Source organism: Copidosoma floridanum, unplaced genomic scaffold, assembly GCF_036245765.1.
Source record: "Copidosoma floridanum isolate Cflo_tuat_1 unplaced genomic scaffold, Cflo_Japanese_pri ptg000022l, whole genome shotgun sequence".
Taxonomy (NCBI): Eukaryota; Metazoa; Arthropoda; class Insecta; order Hymenoptera; family Encyrtidae; genus Copidosoma; species Copidosoma floridanum.
Window position 1 is genome coordinate 3,247,425 of NW_028321899.1, and position 16,487 is coordinate 3,263,911.

Here is a 16,487-nt window from a genome sequence, read left to right on the forward strand (position 1 = left end):
GTAATGCCAACCTCTTTGTTAGAATGCACGCTTGGATTAAAATCGTATTACGTGTAGGAATAAATAAATCGTATTGTATGTGTGAATGAATAAATTGCTTGCGCATTGATTGTCTACTACTAACAACACCGATCCTTAAATTTGTGATTAATACACTATTTTATTATATTCATAATTAATTGAATAATCCCCAGAAGAATTAATTTCTGAATTTTTAAGCTTATTGTCACAATTAAACTTGTATTTGGTGTTCTTATATTGCTGATGCGAGCTTCCATCATCACTGACTCAAAAAACTCAATCGCACTTGTCAGAAAAATGCAATTGGTACTGTTGTATTGCTACTTCTAAATATATGAAATCATTGCATGTAACATCATCGTGCAAGCCTACTGTTTTGCTGTCGACGCAATCTGCAAGAACATCGCTCATTGGTTGACCTAACTAAACCAAAGGCCTCTTTCATTCGCTTTGATGCCATAAAAACTTACCATGAAGAGGAAAAATAGCTCTTATTACGTTTTCCACGTGTCCTCTTAAGTTTTGGACTACTTTTGACTCCCGCGACTCGCGAGTACCTTATACATGTAAGGCATAACATCTTGGCTGAGGCAACTCGCGTGCAGTTTGAGAGTATCAATATCACACTACGCTAAGAAGTGAGGTACAACGAAAGAGGCCCGCCAAAAGTGGTTCCGGTGAGAGTAGAGAAGGCAGAAATCGTAACATCTTACAGGCCACGTACTCATTTGTGTAGTTGAAGTTATCACTGGAAATTACTGCACGATCATTAGGGAGCTCCAAAGCAACAGTAACAACAGTCAGTGATAGATGTAAGTTTTTCATCAGTAATATAACTAATATCAAAATCTGTGAAGTAATCTGACTGAGGTGTATGTAAGAGAATACCTGTTTTGAATCGTTCTAAGAAAAAAAATAAAAATAAAACGTTGATAAAATCATCCATATTATTTAAATAATTATTTTTACTTGACTAAAAAGAGCAAATAAAGCTGACAAGCTAAATTCTAAGAGACCCACGAATAACATTAAAATAAAACGGTAAGTACCATACTTTAAACAAGTCGGGTCATAACAGTATAACCCTAAACGAAATGAATTACGGCAAGAATTGACTGAAACGAATGTAGGCTGAAATACAGATACCAACTTAGACTCTGACATGACGAACACTGAAATCACCGTTAAACCTATTTCCCTTAGTGAAGATACAAATGACGATGTTTTTAAAGACTAATCTAAAACTACGACAAGTAATATTAGTAAAGTTACTTATTAGGAAATACAAAAGGTAACAAAAAAGTTTAATGATAGTCTTCAAGAATATTTGGACAAATCTAACAACAATGATGAACCCGAGCAAGCTGATGTGGATTTTTTATTAGTAGCTAGATTAAATGATGGAGACAAGCTGGATCCTAAAATTCAAGACATATGAACCAAAACAGATACTAATGACCCTGATAATTTTGATGATTCTTTATTTGATGAAAAAATTGGAGATATATCAAAACACACAACAGATTTGAAACCCCTCTTTGACGAAAATTGAATTTTAAGATGACATATGATAAGTGAAAGATTATTCATTACCCCTTGTATTCAGGAAAATACACCCTTAAGTTCTAATTCGTGGACGCACACAAATACTTCCGTTACTGCGAAAAACAGACAATTTAAAGCTTTAGGCTTGGAACAAATAACATAAGAAACCCTGCACAACTTGAATGAAAACAACAAACAAATAAACTGCCATGCTAGCAAATCAATAAACAGAAGTATTGCACCCAGTTTCATGCTACTATTGGACTTATACCCTTTCCAACCAATTAATCGATACAAACAACAGTACAGAAAAGTCTACGTTAGGCTTAGTGATAGTAGCAGTTGTACTGACAGTTTTTAAAACATAAACAGAGCTAAACTATTTAACAATGTAATTACCACCAGATATTGCCTTACATATGGAAGAGATGATATAGTTTATTTTATTAGTCAAGATTGTTGATCGGTTACATATGTCCCAAGACAGTCGAGATCGATTGGTGCTTGGACTTTAATTATTTGATTTGAAAGAAAACAAAAGTTGGCCAAATACTATTAACATCTTATGCTAGACATATTATACTGTCAAACATAATTAGTAAATCACCTATCGATTCAATAACTGCAGAAGGTCTTGCAAAAGCTTTTCAATCGCTCAAGAAAATATTACTGAGACGAAATCTTAAAACTTCTCAAATTTCATGAAAGGGAAGATCTTATACACAGATTGAAACCTGAATTAATAACAGAAATTTTATTAACAACTTCAGATAAAACACCTCTACAAATTAGTGCCTCTTACGGTAAAGCTCATTTTCCGAAAATTTAAGAACGTAATGAAATAATACAAACACTTTGTGACAGCCCTGTTAGAGGACATAAGGGAACAAACCAAATTTATTGGAAAATAATGGAGCAACGTTATGGCCTGAAATGAGAAATAATGCTCTCAATTTTATCCAAAAATGCAGCAAATATCAAAAAAAAACTAAACGATCAAAAACAAAATAACCCCTGGAGCTTACACACACATACTAGAGCTTTTGACAAGGTTTCTATTGTTACTGTTGGTAAATTGAGAATAACACCAAATCGTTCCTATCTTTTGCTAACCATACAATGAAACTTGACTAAGAACATCAGACTAGTCCCTGTACAAGACCTAAGATTAAACACGGTTAGCAATGCACTCATACAAAATCTAATATAAGTTAACATTTGCTTAGGACAATTCTATCATACAGACATGCTACACTTATGTCTAATTCGTTGAAACAACTCATGAAAATCCAAAGGACCAATCATCTAACTACATCAGCATATCATACTCAAGCAAACGAATCATTAAAGCGAAGTCATGCTGTGTTAGCTGACTTAAGAAAAACTTACTTTGAAACTTATGATAACTCGGACAGTTTGGCCAGATTTGCAGCTTTCACGTATATTACTAGTTCATGAGCAGCAACAAATCCTATGCCCTAAGAACAGGTATTTAAGAGAGTAGCAAGGTTGCCCTAGAAGATACCTAAAAATGAAAAGTTACAAATCCATCCATTATATTTATTAGATTTTCGGAAGCAGTTTCAAGAAATGCAAATCGTGGCAGGAAACCACCTAATAAAAATGAAAATACAAGCCAAAACAACATACGATGAAAAATTAAAGCTTCTTAATGTTAAACTAGCAGATTACGTTTGGGTAAAAAAAAAGTGCGTTGCCATAAATTTGGTCGCTACTATAATAAGCCCATAAATAAAAGTAATTTTAAAGGGGTACAATCTATAACTTGAAAAAAAGCAATGTTGAAATTATACGAAAATACACAGATAAATTAAAAAGAGTTCTCTAACAATAGTATTCTTGTAAAAACTATTTTTTACATGTCTTCAACTATGCTAATCATGAAAACTATAGCATAGAACCACTCAAAACGAACCCCAGAATACACTACGAATAAATCGGTATGACATACATTAAAAGAGCTTATTAGAAGAGAATGATATGGCTTGATATTTATATTATGGATTAAATGAAATCTTTTAATATTGTATTGCACAATTTTGTTATGCTAGTTATACTAATTATATGTATATGGATCTTTCAAAGTTAAAGATCATTTGATTGGACAATGTTGAAGCAACAGTATTGAACATAATGGATACTGTTGGAATCCAGGCAGAAGATTACGTTATTTAAACTTTCAGCACAAAAACAAAAAGTTTGATACCTCTTGGAGTTATTGGAAGTTTTTTTAAAGAACTTTCAGTCACAGGAGATAATTTTATTATTAGAAATACTAAAACCAGCAATTTTTATGTTAGTTGAAAAAATACATCAAACTGGATAAACAAAATAGCCATATCTTTGCAGCTGCATTTAGAGAACTATATAACACTACGAAATGTCATTAGCGGATTCTAAGACGAATTGCTGATATATTGGTTTCAGAAAAAGATTTAACTCTCGATAGATATCTGATAAATTTATCACCTTACTTTAGAAGAACTGAGTCAACATTAGATCATAGTAGGCATGTGACTCTAATGCTTGTTGGTAAATTAGAATTCAATACGTCCAATAGGTATACAAGCGAACGTCGATACACTTTAATCATTGCATCAATAGGCGCATATGTATAGATGGCGGTACTCTTCATACAAGCACTCTCTATTACCATCCATACATGCCCTTTCTCAATATATAAGATATAGAAATAACTTGACAATACAAATCCACATAATTTCTTTTTCAAGAAATTTTCCTTTTGGAGAAAACAATTCAGAACGAGAAAAAATCCTCCCCGGGTGCGGATCGAACACACAACCTCCTGTTTACTAGACAGTTGCTCTACCACTTGAGCTACCGAGGAGCTGTGCATTTACTCGCACCGTAAGTTAAGATAAGTTCTCGTTTTCAATTCTTAAGCTGTCTTTCACCTAAGCTCGATAATGTAGGCATGTGACATTAGAGTCAATCAATATTAGATTTTGACTCTAATGTCCCATGCCTACATTATCGAGCTTAGGTGAAAGACAGCTTAAGAATTGAAAACGAGAACTTATCTAAACTTACGGTGCGAGTGAATGCACAGCTCCTCGGTAGCTCAAGTGGTAGAGCAACTGTCCAGTAAACAGGAGGTTGTGTGTTCGATCCGCACCCGGGGAGGATTTTTTCTCGTTCTGAATTATTTTCTCCAAAAGGAAGATTTCTTGAAAAAGAAATTATGTGGATTTGTATTGTCAAGTTTTTTCTATATCTTATATATTGAAAAAGGGCATGTATGGATGGTAATAGAGAGTGCTTGTATGAAGAGTACCGCCATCTATACATATGCGCCTATTGATGCAATGATTAAAGTGTATCGACGTTCGCTTGTATACCTATTGGACGTATTGAATTCTATTAGATCATAGTATTCGTTGCCATGAACATCTGATTTACATCTTGCATGATTTACAAAGAGGTCACACACATCTGAAGCTATTTTTTCGAAATTTATTTAGAACCGTAGCCAAGGACCTTAGGTCAAACGCCGATATTATAGATATTGATGTTATTAGATAATGGGTAAATATTAAGTCAAATTATTATACATTGACCATTTTCCATCCAAATTGCGCTATGTAAACGTCGCACTTATTTTTTAGAGTGAAACTCGCTAAAGTGCGAGAAACTTTGTCAATTAAAAATTACAAAGCAGTGAAAACAGTTATCCGCTTCGGCTAGGAGTTGAACCTGGGCCTCCTTCTTGCTGGGAAGGTGCATTAACCATCTTCATTTTCATTAAAAGTTAGAAATAGACTCATAAATCAATCGTAATTTGAGACTATATTCCTTTCAGGCTTCACGATGAATCTCGACTTTGAAATGATAATGAAGACAAAAGTCAACGTAGACCATCCTTAACATAAAGTTATTAGACATATAGAGGATAAAGTAAGAATTTAGAAAGTGCACATACTTCCAGATTTACATAGTTATACACATTTAACTGTAACTGCTGTTCACAATAATGATTCATTTAATAAAACACCTGATTAAACATTAAATATAGGATAAGAAGTTCAAACACTTTCTAGTTTTAAGATCAAATCTACTTTTGTCAAGCAGAAAAGATTTCTTCACCAGCATTACCAAAAAGTGATAATGACATACCAAACATCGATCCAAAAAGACTTATATGTCTTTTACCACGGGATATACAAGAAACTGAAAGAGAAAGAGATTTCTTCAACTATTTTACTTAATTTGGTGTTCTAGAATATTGTTATGCCGTTAGGACTCGGCAAGAAAGATTATCTTAAGGATATGTGGAATACATGGGTCTTGAAAGCGCTATTCTAGCGTTGCGTAACAATGAACCCAAGCATAGCACGTGATGTGCTGAACCAATTAAAAAGAGTGCAAAACACAAAATAAATATGAAAACACTTATGCTTGATGTTAACTGCAATTTAAGTACACGACATATCAAAGACATGTCGTTTCATGCAAAAGAGAACGATGTATAAAAACTTTTGAAACAAAGCCAGCCGTTGCCAAAATCAACGATTTATGAAAAAAATCAACAATAGCAATAAAAAATTTATACGGAGTTAATTTTTACTGTCACGTATTAAAACTGTATTTGTAGACATACACTGACAGAAAAAAGGAGTCATAATAGCTATCTTTATTTGATGACAGCTACTACACAACTTTTGAGGTGGTTGACTAACGGTGTGTAGTAGATTCAACTAAACACTGTAATAAGAAGCACGTAATGCCGTGTGCACAGAGAACACACACACACACACACACACACACACACACACACACACATTGACAAATAGTGACTTATGCGGACTTTACGTGCTTCTAACATATACATTAACAACATGGTAGAATTATGCCGACATCCACATAATTACCCTTTTGTCCTTATAATAACCCTTACATACATCTAATTGTCCGCATAAGTCACCTCTTCATAAACATATATATGTATACAAGCCAAGGAGACGTTACTGCATGAGTTTTGTCGATAACCACACGAAAAAATTCTTCAGTTGTTAATTGTTAAATAAAATTGCATCAATCTTCTTCGAACACAGCGTAATAGCTTCGTTTTACAAATTTGCCTGATTTAATGCGGAATTGAATGCGAAATTCAATGCGTGATTAATGTTTGGCACAAAAAATAGGCACTTTTGAGGTTATTAATTTTTTTACAAAACGCTTATTTCTTTACACTACATAAATATGTAGTAGAAACTACTCCACATGGTTAGCCAACGTAACTCCGATCCTCTTACTACAGTTATGTAGTAGAATCAAATGAACATTTACAAAGACTATACTGTATTTTTCTCTCAGTGTAGATATCACATAACCTTTTTTTTCTTAATTGTATTTTAATATTCAGTTTTATCTTTAAAATTTATTATAGAAAGTGTATGGTTTTAGGTTTTGCGCATTTTAAAACAAAAAGAAGAAAAAAGAACTTTGAGGCTTTGAGATTAAAACTCATGTTGTAACTTATTTCTGCTGCACGTTACTCTATTGAATGTATTTTTTTTAATAATAAGTGTTAACATGTAATAATGTTACTTATTCCGTTGCCTTGTTCATCCACAAATGATTTGACAAAGCATCTTAAGTAATAATTGTAATAATTGTATATATCCATGTATTCCCTGCCCATCGTCTAACCGTTTTATAAACATGATTTTAATTTCATATTTACATTCCACCTATAAACTACGAATCATTACAATTATTAACAGCACAAAACACACTCCAACAGTACTTATACACATACGTGTGTCAATCAATAATCATTATAATACCTATCATATTTACGCTTACAGATTACATAAAATGGTCAAGATAATAGACACCATCGCCAGTGGACGTTTCCTTAATCTTATGATAAATGGCCCTATTAACAAACTAGAACTAAAGAGTTGCTACAGTGATACGGCACGGTTGTTGCCAGAAATTTTTTTGGAATGGTCTGGTGAGCTTATTCGCTCTGCTTATCTCGTTAGCATTGAGTAGTTCGATCTCCAAATGGTGGTGGTACTTTGGCTCGCAGAGATACATATGCCTTACCACATGAACCATGATAGGATAGGAGCCACCCCATTTTTGCGCAAAACCAGCACATAACTGTTCTAGAGCCTTCGAAAGTGACTGCCGATATATGGCACTACGTGCTTCATGGTGGACTTAATCTTTTGATCAAGCATAGTAGGCTTTTTTTTCTGGTGTGAAAACATTTTATACGAGGTTTGTATTTCCGCTTGGAGAGTAAAAATTTTTAAAGTGTAACGCTTTTTCTGTCACGCCTATGTAGATATACTAATACCATTTTTTCTCTTTCTCTCTCTCTCTCTCTCTCTGTCTCTCTCTCTCTCTCTCTCTACTGAGAAGCGCTGAGCTTACTCTGCTGCCAGCCGAAACATATTGATATACTATATCATATTCGTTGACTAGCAGTTAAGTATGCATGTACACAAGCACACATGCTGTATACGGCTGCTGGCCAATAAGTGGCCAATGCTGAGTATTTACGCTGTGGCCTGCAAAAATATTGGTTTATCTACTTAAAAGATGAGGCGAGTAATCTACAAGCCTCAGGAAGAGACTGAGAGAGATGACAGTTGCCGTCCATCCGTACGTGTGTGTTAGTTTGCGTCCGTCGGTTACAATTGACGCGTATAAATATAACCCTACTTTTTAAGCATATTGTCGTTTATATTTCACCAAATACTAATATTACTTAAATTATTCGCTTTTTGTGGTTTAATTTTCTACCATACTCAGATATTGGTTCTACTGTTTTCACATCTTCCTTGGGTTGAATGCGACACTGCAACTGGTTTTTATTACAATTTTTTTTTTTTTAACAAGTCACTCCTACAATCTGACGTAATATTGAAGCAAAGGCCTTGAAGAGAAGCATTGGCGTGATGCAAAGCACTGATGCCAGTGTATCGAGGTGGCTGGTTGAGCATAGATGGTGATCAGTCTCCTCTGTGTGAGTGAGCTAAGGTGGTACTTCGTCCAACGTGGAGTTGGAGAGTAAGTCCCGAAGAGGAACATCAACGTGATGCGCAGCACTGACGCCAGTCTGTCAAAGCGGGTGTTCAAGCAGATTGACGATCAGTCTCCTCTATTCAGCCAAGCTTGGGTAGTACGTTGTTTGACTTAGACTTGGAGTGTGAGTCCCAAAGAGGAGCCTCGGCGTGATATGAAGCACTAATGCCAGTGTGTTGAAACGGGGGTTTGGGCGTAGACAGCGATCAGTCTCCTCTGTTCAGGCGCACTTAGGTGGTGCGTCATCTGAGGTGGAGTTGGAGCTTTCGTTCCAAAGAGGAGCATTGGTGTGATGTGAATTACTGGTGCTGGTGTGTCGTAGCAGGCGTTCAAGCATGGATGGCAATAACCTCACTCTGTGTGGACGAGCTTGGATGATGGCAGTGTAGTTTTGAGGCAGTTTGATCTGTGGACCAAAGTGTCTGACGAATTGGTTGATGTTTCTTGCAGGATGACAATGCCATCTGCTGACTCTCTGCTTCTTGCATAAAGAAGTTGCATTCCAACAGTAGCTAGGCCTGAGGGACTTTAGTGGTAATGTTACCGATGATTGTGGTACCCACTCTCTTTTTCATCGGAGGCTCGTTACAAGGGGCAAGAACCTGCTGTGTAACTGGTGCTTACGAGATTCGAAGGTTGGTTCCTCAGATCCATATCCTTCTCGTGCTTGTTGTTAAGTTTTGTAGGTTAGGTGTGTCAAGCGCCACTAGATGTTTCTTCCCACCTAGAAGGAATGTTGTTGGTTGCTAATTAGGCGTAAATCAGTCGATGGTGATGGTTGACTCTGAGACTCATGGATATCTCCAAGTAGCAGCAGAGAATTCTTGAAAGACGGCCCCAAGTTGAGTGACAAATTGTTAGAAGCTGCCCTTTAAACCGCGAGGGAAAGTTGGCGGTAGTAAAAGTCGTCTTCGAATGAGTCAAGACGATCTTTCAAGTCAAATAACAATGGTGGAATCGCACCAGATGCTGTGCGAGTGGTATGATCGTTGTCTCTTTCAAGATCTGGGTCGTTGTAAATATGTGATGACTATGCAGTAATTCTTTGAGACCAAGAAGGTCTACTATTAAGAATAATATTAGTTATATAAGACTCTAAGCCACGAAAGATGGTGGAAGGGATTCATACATATCATTTGCCACGTATTGCACCGGAAGAGCAAACATTAGGGTGTATAATGAACTTTATAATCATGGAGTTCAGTGTGTTAATAATCACTGGACATGGGACCAAGAACTAGGCGTAACAGTACATGCGCCGTGTAGAAGTCATGTATATAAATACGATTTACAACTGCACAGTATATTATGTACAATTCAAATCGAAATGGAAATGAGATGCAATATTTGTAATAAGAATCTTAGTTTTATCAAATATAACTGGCACGATGACCTGTATTGCGAACAGAGCACAACACTTATCTTGAATGTTTACGCCAACTAACGTTGAGAGGTAATGCAAACAAAAACACATCAGGGGAAAAAAACGACAAATGTGGAAACTAAGAACTTTCCTTTGTATGAAAGTTTAAAAATATCTTAACTCACATACATATCATCAAACCTAATAGAAACGTTTAGTCATCCAATGCCCAAATCATTAGCTCCATACGAATTCTATCTTCTTTTTAGAAATAAGTAGCCAGTACTAAATATGTATATTTGTAATTTAGGGCATGACCTTGTGATAGTTTTAAAAAGAGGAGGGTATTTAATAACGATGTACGTGGATAAATGAATAAATTTCTTATTTTATTCTGTTTTGTACTATATGTATTCCGTCAGTAATAAAATCTTAATACTCGTAAAAGAGTCACACTGAACGAAAGTCGTCACCTAACAAAGCTGATTGTGTACTTTGTGGCACTCGGAAAAGTCGAGTAACAACTGAAGCAAGCTGCTAAGTCTTAACACATGAAATCAGCAAGTACTGAACTCACAGCATGTAAGACAAAAAAGTTTTAACTAAAGCTCTGTGCAAGGTGCATTTTTCACACGGTGTTTTAGTTAGTAACCGTCATCAAGTGTTGTTCTTAATTCATTTGTTCAATTAATAGATACGTTTTTTAAATTTTACAAAACCTGTTAAAACTACAAGTGTAATATTTAAAATAAAAATAAATTTATTGCACTTCATAAGTCGAATTCACAGATTTCCTGAAGTTACGAGTTAATTCGTGACTTTAAAAACAGATACCAAAAATAAAAAATAAAGATAAATGTATTATGATACGTACATTTTACAAACATAATTTTTTTTTCTCTTGTTTCCTAAGCTAATAAGTAGTTGGACAGTCTGCTAGTTTCACGGGCAATCAGGGAGTGTAAGACCTAAGCTCACAAGCATCCATTTTTTACCTGATGATAAAGTTCAATAATGACGATTAATTATTTAACCGTCTTTCTTGTGAAATTATCGTTATTTAACTTGAAAAGGAGATTTATCTTTCATCGCTTCACGACTATCCTTACATATACACAATGGATTAAGTCCCACTTTTATGCCTTTTTTCTTTACCATCACTGTATTTGTTTATATTATCGTTGCCGCTTTCGCCATTTTTTTGATAACCAGTTTGAAATCTGTAATAACTTTTTTTTTATCTACTCAGCAGTTAGCTCTGATCCTATATTTCGTGTATATTCTAAATCCATTTTGGTGATGTTCTTGAAGAAACTGACATCACTCACCTTGGTTGCTTTACTTCCAGTGCTTAGCTGTCTGTCACGTCTATGGCTGGCCAAGACTTTAGAGCCCTTTTAAGATTTTCATTTAATCTAAGGTTTTAAGAGGCAGATTATTACTATGAATATCATTGAGGTTATTATTATTATTATTACTATTATTATTGTTATTGTTATTGTTATTCTTATTATGATTTTATCATTATTATTATCAGTCATAGTGTTATTACAACAATTGTTATTATTTTTATGACTATTATTATTATTTCTATTGTTATTAATGTTTTTGTTATTAATAATTGTATTATTACTATTATTGTTATTATGATTAATTGTTCGGCTCGTTTCCCGCGATCAACATCCGACAAGATAACGGCACGAGCGCCCTCCTTCGTTCTGCGCGCGTACTGCTCCTGCGGAGCTGCCAAGCCGCGCGCAGGCTGACGCACTGACGATCGAGGACCCAAGGAAGAAAAATCTGAGGGAGATCACATCGACAGAAGTGATATAATTGTCTGCAACTCTGTACTAGGCGCTAAGTCATATTCAATAAAGATTTTCAAAACTGAACATTGGTCCTTCGAGCCGGATTCCAATCGAGTAAGAAACAAACAGCAACCATTGCAGAGCATGTGTAAACCAAGGAGACAATTCAGCACACAACATAATGTGAGTATAATATTACTGGTGTCAAAGTTTTGGTTGTATTAAGCCATCGCAGCCGCCATCATGCCCGTGGTCCAGCTTGCGTTGCCTGATCATTGCCACGACGAGGTCGTGCCGCCATTAACGCGTGCCTCACGAGCATCCGAGTCACAAGTTTAATGCAAGGCTGCCACGGCCACCACATAGCCCGTGGTCCAGCGCTTGTCATACATACGGCCATGGCAGACGTGAAGCCGTGTCGCTGGTAGTGGTTATTTCGTCAGTAGTGGAGGCCACATTGCCTTCCTTACGGGTGTACCTATACCTTGTCATGACTAGAGCAAACGCAATACAGGCGGTTTATTAAGGTTAGCATTTAACCTCTCTTTCTCAATGCAAGATGCACGCAAGCGTCTACGCGCCCGCATGGACATGTGGGTGCGTATGTGCGTGTGTGCGTGTGTGTGTGTACATAAAATGTGAGTCTCTCTCTTTCTTTCTCGCTCTCTCTTATCAAGATTGTATATTGAGGCGTGCATCTGCTAAGACGTGTGTTTTGGAGCTCTTGCATTTTCTCTACCTGGCATTTTACTTATACCTCCGCTGAAGTTTTCTTTTGTCAGGTTCATCCCTCCTCGGACCGAGGGTTGGCCTTTACCTCGCTATTGGTGTCCAAGGTCTCCTGGTGCTTGAGGAAGTTTTTTTTTGCCCTGTTGTAGTGCCTTAACCTCAATCTGCTATTAGCTGTTGGTGTACTTTCTGGGTGACCTGGTGTACTGCTAGAGCTCTGGTGGGGTGGCTGAGGCTGCGGTGTGGCTGGGTGAGTGTGATTACGTCCTTTCGTGATTCTATTGGTGGCCTTGAGTCCTGGACGCTACATCATCTCCTTGAAGATCAGCTTCACTTGCTGGTGGCACCATCTGGTGGCTGTTGCTTTTACTATTACTGTCATCGGTTTGGTGCTCACTGTTTTGCCTGCTGCTGCATGTTGAGACTCCTTCACTTGGCTGTGTTGAAAGTATCAGTGTTGGTGTGTTTATTTACTGTAATGGAGTTATGCTAAGGTATGTCTGTCACTAGCGAGACTAGCGAGGGAGATTTCTCCGATTGTGAGTCTACTGCGAGTGACCAACAAGATATTCCCTTTGCGCTAACGAGTGATGATGTCAATAAGCTTTTGGTAGATGTTGACAAATACCGTGCTACCTTAATTGCTGCTTATCGTAATAAGAAGGTTTCTCCCAGGAGACAAGCTATTTTCGATGCTGCTGTTGCCTTCTCCAAGGCTATTACACGGATATCTAATCCATACATTTCAAGACTTGCGGCAGACGACGCTTCAACGTCATGTAAGTCTGCTCTCAATCGTGCATGCCGATCGGTTTCCCGTGCTGCGAAGGCGATTGTGAAGCCATCATGTAGCATTACTAATGTATTACCTGCCCGCACTTATGCGAGTGCAGTATCGCGTGGTACTGCACTTGGTTCGTCTAATGTACCATTTAACAGCGTATTACTTCCGCGTACTAAGCCAATCAAAATTTTATCAAGGCAGCGTATTGTAGTTGGTCCGACGGATGATGCGAAGGACAGGTTTAAGCGTCCTAAAGATGCTAGAGAGGCAGTAATGGGTGTTGTTGATCCGGTTCAACTTGGTCTCAATGCGAGTGTCTATTCGGGCCCTGCGGATACTGTTATTCTTGAGGGTTCTGTGATGAAGTCTTCTTTTATTGAAAAATGCCCTGCGCTCGTTGAAGCAGGTTTTGAGTTAAAGCCGGATGTTAAGCTTGCGCCTCGTCTTATTATTCACGATATTCCCGTAGGGCTCGAAAAAGACGAAATTGTGAAATGTGTTCGTGAGCAAAACTTGGAGGGTGAATCTGAAGCTGCAGTTAAAGCAATTTTTATCTACCCCAGGGGCACCAAAAAGCATAGATCTTGCGTTGTGGAGGTCACTCCTGTCAGTCATGTTCGACTACTTGAACTTGGTCGTGTGACGATTGGGTGGAGCCGCTGTCGTGTTCAGGATCACGAATCGATTCCTCAATGCTTTAAATAGTGGGGATTAGGGCATATTACCGTAAGTTGAACGAATCGGTTATCTTGTGAGCGTTGTAGTGGGGAGAATCCTGGTCGTGAGTGCACGGTCACTGATAAACAGAAATACCGTCGCGTAAATCGTGTAAATTCAAAGCTGAAATCTGTCACTCATGCTGTTTCGGACAGGGCAGCCTGCCCGCTATTGTTGAGATTGATCGATCGTAAAATTTCTTCGACAAACTATGTCACGTAATTCCAATTTACTAAAAGTGGCACATTGTAACGCGCAATCTATTGAACCGCATTTTCAGGAAATTAGATCGATCATTCTTGACAATGGTTTTCATGTTCTTGCTGTCAGTGAATCGTGGCTTAAGCCGACTAAAAATTTTGGCCAATTTTATATTCCGGGTTATACCCTCGTTCGTCATGATAGGCTCTATAGGGGTGGTGGTGGCGTTGCAGATTACATTCATGATTCTATAAAATTTCGTGATGTTTCTCGTTCGGCTCGTACTGATGTCTACACTCTCCAACCTGAGTTTTTATTACTCGAATTATCTATACTGCAACTCAAGTTTCTCTGCACTATTGTGTATAATCCACCTAAGTGTGGCGTTGAGGATGCTGTCATAAATTGTTCGACTACTTTCAATCGCTCATTGCTTTTGGGTGATCTCAATATTGATTGGAGAGTCAACACTACTCCTTGCAAAATACTTCGTGAGTCATTTGCTGTTTTGGGCCTCTCGGTTACGGTATTTGATCCGACATATCATACTACCACCTTGGATATTACCATAGATTATATCTGCATTAGCGACCCGAGCATGGTTGAGAGGAGTGTCCAATTCAGCGCTCCTGGTGTTTCGAGGCATGATGTTGTATTATTAGGGATCCGTTTTCCTCTTTCGGCCTTTGAATCACAGCCCATCTTATCCCGTTCATTCAGGGGCCTTGTTCTACATGATTTTAAGCATGATCTTATATCGGTTGACTGGCATTCTATTTCTCGTATGTGTCATGTTGACGAGAAAGTAGATTTTTTACGACTGCTCTTACAAACCTCTTTAACATCCATGCTTCTTTCCGTGCTTTCATTCCTCGGCGCCGCCCTTGCCCATAGATGACGGATGAGATTCATTCTCTCATTCAAGAGCGTAATAGAGAGTGGAGGTTGTATAAGAGAACCAGGCGTGATACACATGGAGTAGCTTTTCGCCGTCTGCGTAACAGGGTGATGGTGATGCCCTTAATCGACATTTTGTGGGTGCTCCGTTGGTTAGTGGCTACTTTTTTGGCCGATTATGTGATGTGCCATTTGAGGATGGATTTTTTTTCGGCTATATTAACGAGTTGAGTTTGCTTGAGGCTTTTAGTGCATTAAAGACCAATGCCTGTGGAGTAAATGGGATCACGTTACATATGTTGAAGCTCGCCATGCCTTTTATTACGCCTATCCTTTTAAACATATTTGATTGTTCCCTTCAGTTGGGTATATTCCCGACTGTTTGGACGAAAGCACTTGTGACCCCTCTACCTAAGGTGAAACAATCCTCTGAGTTGAATCATTTTCGACCCATTAGCGTGACATGCGCGCCATCGAAGCTTCTCGAGGCGGTGGCACTCAGGCAGATGTCAGCTTTCGTGGAGTCTAACAGACTGCTGTGCCCCCAGCAGTCGAGTTTCCATAAGCACCACAGTATTCATACTGCACTGATTAATCTTGTTGATGAAATTAGGGCGTCCATGGATGTGGGTCATGTCACGTTGCTAGTGTCCGTTGACTTTTGGCGCGCTTTCGATGAGCTCAACATTGATGTGCTAGTAATAAAGCTACTTTCTCTTGGTTTTTCTGATTCTGCTTGCGGCTGAATCAAGTCTTTTCTTTCTGGGCGTTCGCAGGCGGTTAAGATGCGGGGCGGTTTGACCTCTGGTTGGCTTGATCGTTGTTCGGGTATTCCTCATGGTACTCTTTGTAGACCGCTATTATTTTCTTTATATATCAATGATTTGCCCTCAGCTCTTACATCTTGCTCGTGCCACCTCTACGCTGACGACTTCGTAATAAAATTCGCCGGCCCAGTTAGCCAGATCCGTCGTATTGTTGTGGTCGTGAATGATGATCTGGATCATGTTTTGGGTTGGGGTCATGACAATTGTCTTTCTCCTAACTGGCGCAAATCTTTTGCCACATGGTTTGCCTCTAGAAGAAATTTTTCCACCATTATCAGTGAGGCTAACCATGCCCCTACCCTTGATGGCCAACTGCTCCAGATCAGCGATACAATTAAGCTATTCGGTGTAACTCTTGACTCTACCCTTTTTTGGGGCCCTTTTGCAACTGGAACCTCTCGAAAGAGTTATGCTGCCCTCGCTCGTCTTCGGAGATGCCGTGACGCCTTGCCCCGTTTAATTCGCCTGAATGTAGTTAATGCCCTCGTGTTCCCCTATTTTGATTTCTGTTCCGG